The following is a 6,270-nucleotide window of genomic DNA, read 5'->3' as shown; positions in this document are numbered from 1 at the left end:
CGAAAGTCTACAAATTGTTGTGTCTCTGCTATCGGCAAAGGATCGAGTATTATGGAAGAGTTGAAGCAATTTATGAACTTCAATTCTATGGTGAAAACCCACCAAACGTCGTAGTCTTCAGATGTTATTGGTTCCAGCCGAGGGAGACTATAAGGACTCATGAACATATAGGGCTAGTCGAAATCAAACAAAGCACCCATTTGGATGCTCCCGATGTCTATATTACGGCTCAACAAGCAACCCAAGTTTTCTATCTACCGCGGGCCTGTCAAAGTGATCCAAATCTCAGTGGTTGGGACGTCGTTTATGAAGTGCCACCATGTGTTAGACCACCTCCCCCCAATGAAAAGGATTATGAACCTCACATTAATGAAGACACATATGACGAAGGATAATTCTTCCAAGAAACACGTCTTTCCAAAAAATGTTTCAAGAACTGCTCTACTCCACCCCAGAACATTTTAGTAGAGAACGATAGTGAATCCGACTTCACCCCTGAGCCGGAACAAGAAGAGCCGGAAGAAGAAGAAGTTACTGTTGCAGATGACCTGTTGATGCTTGAACGATTACGTAAAGGTGGCCTTCCACATGATGATGCATTTTATTAATGATGATGATGAGCACGTCATGACCGATAGTGATGATGATGATGTTTTTATTAATGCTGATGATGAGCACGTAATTACCGAGAGTGATTCTTAGGCATTCAAATTTATATGTTGTACTTGATTTATATAGTTATTTGTATGATTGTATGATTTATATAGTTGGTATTAGTAATTTTCTTACTTTGTATGATTGTTTCTTATACATAGTGCCATGGTCTTGATGTCCGTCCCCGTTGGCCCTCACCCGCTTTATGATTCGGATGTGGTAAATTTTCTTTCATAACTATTTGTTGCATTTCACATTTATGACTATTATGGCCATCAAGTTGACACAGAGATATTTTAATCTAGGAGGTATGTGAACCGGAATTTGAAACAGACCCTCTTGTCGAGAAGTTAAATTTAGTTGAAAAAGAAAATGAGTATTTGAAAGAAAAAATTAAAAGAATTGAAGAAGAGAAGATGACATTGGAGTTGTATGTTGCCGATGTCATTGATGATCACAAGATGAAGATGAATGCAATGTGCTTGAAGGTGGATGCAATGCGCCTGAAGCTTAAGAAGATTAGAAAATATGCAATTGATAATGAGGCGTGGTATCATTATGCCGTTGGATCAATTGTTACCTTAGTTGCGATCTTCATCACATTTGTTGTGATGAGGGTAAGTTTTCTCTAGTGTTTTGCTTTACAAATGGATACTTAGCTTATGTTCCTCCTAAATGGCATAATTACCTAAGTTAGAAAAACAATGAGCTATACTTAGCTTATTCAGTTCATTTATGACATACTTAGCATACTTAGGTCAAAAATGGCATTTTTACCTACCTTAGTTAGAAGAAGAAGAGGAGAGGAGAAAAAGAAAGAGAAGAAAAAAATCTTCTTCTTCTTCTTCTTCTTATTCTTCTTCTTCTTCTAACTAGTCTTCTTCTTCTTCTAACTTTCATCTTTCCCAATTTGCATATTTGCTTTACATGAGGAAGCTTGGATTCATGGAGTGTACTATTCTTCTGGTGCTTCATTGTTGTTTATCAAAACTTGTTTGGATATGTATGTCTATATGGATATGTTGTTGGAAACTTGTTTCTGGTTATGTATATATGGATATGTTAGACTTTGTTGAACTATGTTGTTGGATATATATGTTGCATTTGATGAAATATGTTGTTGATCATGCTGTTATATGCTGTTGGATATGTATGCATGTATATCTGTGTTTGAAACCATGTCTAATTAAATGGATTTAAATAAAAACAGGGGATATATAGCCTCTTTGCCGTCTGCTAGCGGATGGCAAATAGGACACGTGTCAGCTACCTGTGCAACCTGGGAACGCTGGCTACCTATTTGGTAATTTTGCCATCTGCTAGCAGACGGCAAAGAGGGCCATCTATGCCGTCCGCTGGCAGACGGCATAGCTTGCCACGTGGCAGCTTCCCGGTGCTGGCCTAGCTAAGCTCTTTGCCGTCTGTCAACGGACGGCAAAGAGCGCCGTTAACCCCCTAACGGCTCTCACCCCACCCCATTGTCGCCCGTTATCTTTGCCGTCTGCTGGCCTTGGATGGCTGACGGCACAACCCTTTGCCATCCATTTCTAGGAAGCGGACGGCAAATACGGCCTTTGCTGGCATGCGTTCAGACAGACGTTTTGCTGTCCGCTGGCTGACGGCAAAGACGTTTGCCGTCCGGGATCTATGCCTTTGCCATCCGCCATGGTGGACGGCAAAGAAGATGATTCCACTAGTGATAGTTCTCATTGAACAACATATAGCTCTCCAGAGCATCTAATTAAACCATACATTGAAACTATGTAAAACATTTCAATGCAACAACAACTGCGATCATAATCGCCACCAAGGTAACAATTGATCCAACGGCATAATGATACCAAGCCTCGGTATGAATTGCATATTTTCTAATATTTCTAATCTTCAAGCGCATTGCATCCATCTTGATATTGTGATCATCAACGACATCCGCAACATGCAACTCCAATATCATCTTCTCCTCCTCAATTTTTTATATTTTTTCCTTCAAGTAATTGTTTTCTTCTTCAACTAAATTTAACCTCTCAACAATAGGGTCGGTTGGAATTTCCGGTTCACATACGTCCTAGATAAATAAAATCTATGTCACGTTGGTCGGCATAATTGTCATAAACAATAAATGAACCAAATAGTTATAAAAGATAATACCACATCTGAATCATAAACAGGACGAGGGCCGACGGGGGAAGATACCAAAACCATCTCACTATATAATAACAAGCGAGAATAAAAGTAAGAAAATTAGACAAGTATCTATCTATTCATACAAGTAAGAATTTTTTACTTTCAGAAGGAAGATAAGAACAATAGGCTCACCATGGTGGTGCCGGCGACAAGATCGGCGCGAGCGATCGATGGCGGTGAAAACAGGGACGGGACGTGATGGACCGCTAAACCTAGACAAATCTTGTGGAAAATGGAGCTTGGAGGTCGAGTTTGGAGAGGAGAAAGCTTAAGTAGTGTGGCTCGGGCATTTCATCAAACACCTCATGTGCATAGGAGGTGAGCTAGAGCACCACAAAGCTCTCCCCTCGCCGGCCAAAAAAACAGAGCAGTTTGGAGTGCTCTGCTCGCTAGCGAGGGGGTATATATAGGCACCTCATTGGTCCCGGTTCGTGGCTGGAACCAGGACTAAAGGCCACCCTTTGGTCCCGGTTCCAGCCACAAACCGGGACCAATGGATGTGGGATAGGAGCGAGCCCCATTAGTCCCGGTTCGTGTCTGGAACCAGGACAAAAGGGTCCACACGAACAAGACCAATGCCCCACGAGGCGAGGCCGGCCCCCTGGGCGCACAAACCGGGACTGATGCCCCCATTGGTCCCGGTTCGTAACTAAATTGGGAGTAATGGGCTGGCCAGGCCTGAACCAAAGACCTGTTTTCTACTAGTGCTTGGTCTTAAACCCAATTATGGATGGCTTCAGGCTCACCAAGCTACTCATGGACGGTGATAGTGGACTGAACCTCATTTACGAGGATACGCTCCAAAAAATGCAAATGGACAAGAGTCGCATTGAGAAAAAGCTGCACCACCTTTCGAGGCATTATCCCCAGTCGAGAAGCACGAAGCTCGGGGAAAATTAAGCTTGATGTGGTGTTCGGCACGCCGGAGAACTACAAGTTCGAAGAGTTGCTCTTCCATGTGGCACCTTTCAATAGTGGATATGACGCCTTTTTGGGGAGAGACGCATTCACACGCTTCCAAGCTATACCCCATTACGGGTACATGAAGCTCAAGATGTCAGGGCCCAACGGAGTTCTCACAATCACTAGTGATCTGGATATAGCACTCCGTGCTGAAAACAAAACAACATGTTTGGCCCTCGAGGAACTATCTGAGGCCCTCGCGACCGAAGAGTTAACCACTCTGTGCTCTACAGTGGACAAAGACGATGTAATCCTCGATAAGAGGCCCAAGTCCACTTCTTTCAAACCAGCAGATGAAATAGTTAATTTCAAGTGCACCCGGCGGATCCCAACAAGACAGCCTCCATCGGAGCACAATTGGATCCGATGATCGACGTCGCCTTGCAAGCGTTCCTGCACGAGAAATGGGACATCTTTGCCTGGTACCCTTCGGATATGCCGGGAATCCCATGCAGATTGGCCGAACACAGCCTCAACATAATAAAGGGGTTCAAACCAATCAAGAAAATGTTGCGACGATTTTCCGAACCCAAACAACAAGCTATGGGGGAGGAGCTAGCCAAGCTACTTGAAGTTGGGTTCATCAGAGAGATCAAACACCCAGACTGGCTGGCAAATCTGGTCATGGTGCCAAATAAGGATAAATCATGGCGCCTCTGTGTCGATTTTAAGGATCTCAATAAGGCTTGCCCTAAGGACCCCTTCCCACTACCCCGCATTGACCAAATAATTGACGCGACCGCAGGACATGACTCACTATGTTTCCTTGATGCATACTACGGATACCATCAAATCAAGATGAAGGAGTCCGACCAAGCTGCAACAGCATTCATTACCCCCTACGGGCCTTTCTGCTTCAACACTATCCCTTTCGGGCTCAAAAATGCCGGCGCCACTTACCAACGCATGATTCAAACATGTTTGGAAAAGCAAATCGGCAAGACAGTGGAGGCATACGTCGATGATTGTGTCATCAAGACTAAACACGTCGAATCATTGGTGGACGATCTGCGAATCACATTCGACAACCTCTGAACATATGACATACAGCTCAATCCAGAAAAACGTGTCTTCGGCGTTCCAGCCGGAAAACTACTCGGGTTCATTGTTCCCAATAGAGGAATTGAAGCAAACCCGGCAAAAATCCGAGCCTTGTCACAATTGGTAACACCGACGGACTTAAACCAAGTCCAAAAACTAGCCAGGTGTGTGGCAGCCTTGAGCTGCTTTATCTCCAGATTAGGGGAGAAGGCGCTACCACTTTATCGACTCCTCCGACACACCGAACACTTCGAGTGGTCGGACGCGGCTATAGCCGGATTGGAAGAAATAAAAACTTTGTTAGCGAGCAACCCAATCCTTGCCGCACCAAGTATTGGTGAACCTATGTTGCTCTACATATCTGCGACTCATCAGGTAGTAAGTGCGGTGCTTGTCGTTAAACGACAGGAGGAGGGACATAAATTCCCACTCCATAAACCGGTGTACTATGTATCGGCGGTTCTAACATCGTGCAAATCTCGATACCCACATTATCAAAAGATAGCATATGCGGTCTTCATGGCATCCCAGAAGTTGTGGCACTACTTTCAAGAGTGTTCGATCATGGTGGCTTCCGAAGTACCACTCAATGACATCATAAACAATCAGGACGCCACCGGCCGCATCACCAAATGGGCCATCGAGCTCTTACCATTTGAAATAACATACAAGCCACGCCGAGCTACTAAATCTCAGGTGTTGACCGACTTTGTCGCCGAATGGACAGAAGCCAAACTCCCCAAGGAGTACATCACATACTCTAACTGGGTAATGTACTTCGACAGCTCTAAAAAGGTAGCTGGATTGGGGGATGGTGTGATCCTAACATCCCCCACAGGGGACACAGTCCGTTACGTATTACAAATCATGTATACAGACTCCAACAATGCGGCTGAATATGAGGCCCTATTGCATGGTCTTCGAATGGACGTTTCCATGGGCATACAACGCCTCGAGGTACGTGGGGATTCGAACCTTGCAATATCCCAAATAAACAGAGATTTTGATGCAAAAGATCTAAAAATGGCGGCATACCGCAACGCCATACTCAAAATATCAGCTCGGATTGAGGGGCTCGAGTTTCATCATGTCGCTCGAAAAATAATCAGGCAGTAGACATCCTTGCTCGAATGGGCGCTAAATGTGATCCCGTCCCACCTAACACCTTTGTGGAAAGGCTCTTCAAGCCATCCATGGTATGGCAGGATGAGAGCGGCAACACTAGTCCGGAGCCGATCATACCCCCGGTTGCCGAACACAAGTCTGATATCATCGGGGGCTCAGACACCAAAATGACACCTTCTGGCCATTTAATCATGGATGCCATCGCTCCATGGACCAAACCCTTCCTAGCCTACCTTAATAGGTGAGAGCTCCTTGATGACCAGAATGAGGCCCGTCGCATAGTCCGACGCACGAAAGCCTACA

Source organism: Triticum dicoccoides, chromosome 1B (genome assembly GCF_002162155.2).
Source record: "Triticum dicoccoides isolate Atlit2015 ecotype Zavitan chromosome 1B, WEW_v2.0, whole genome shotgun sequence".
NCBI classification, from domain to species: Eukaryota; Viridiplantae; Streptophyta; class Magnoliopsida; order Poales; family Poaceae; genus Triticum; species Triticum dicoccoides.
Note: the sequence above shows the minus strand (reverse complement) of the source record.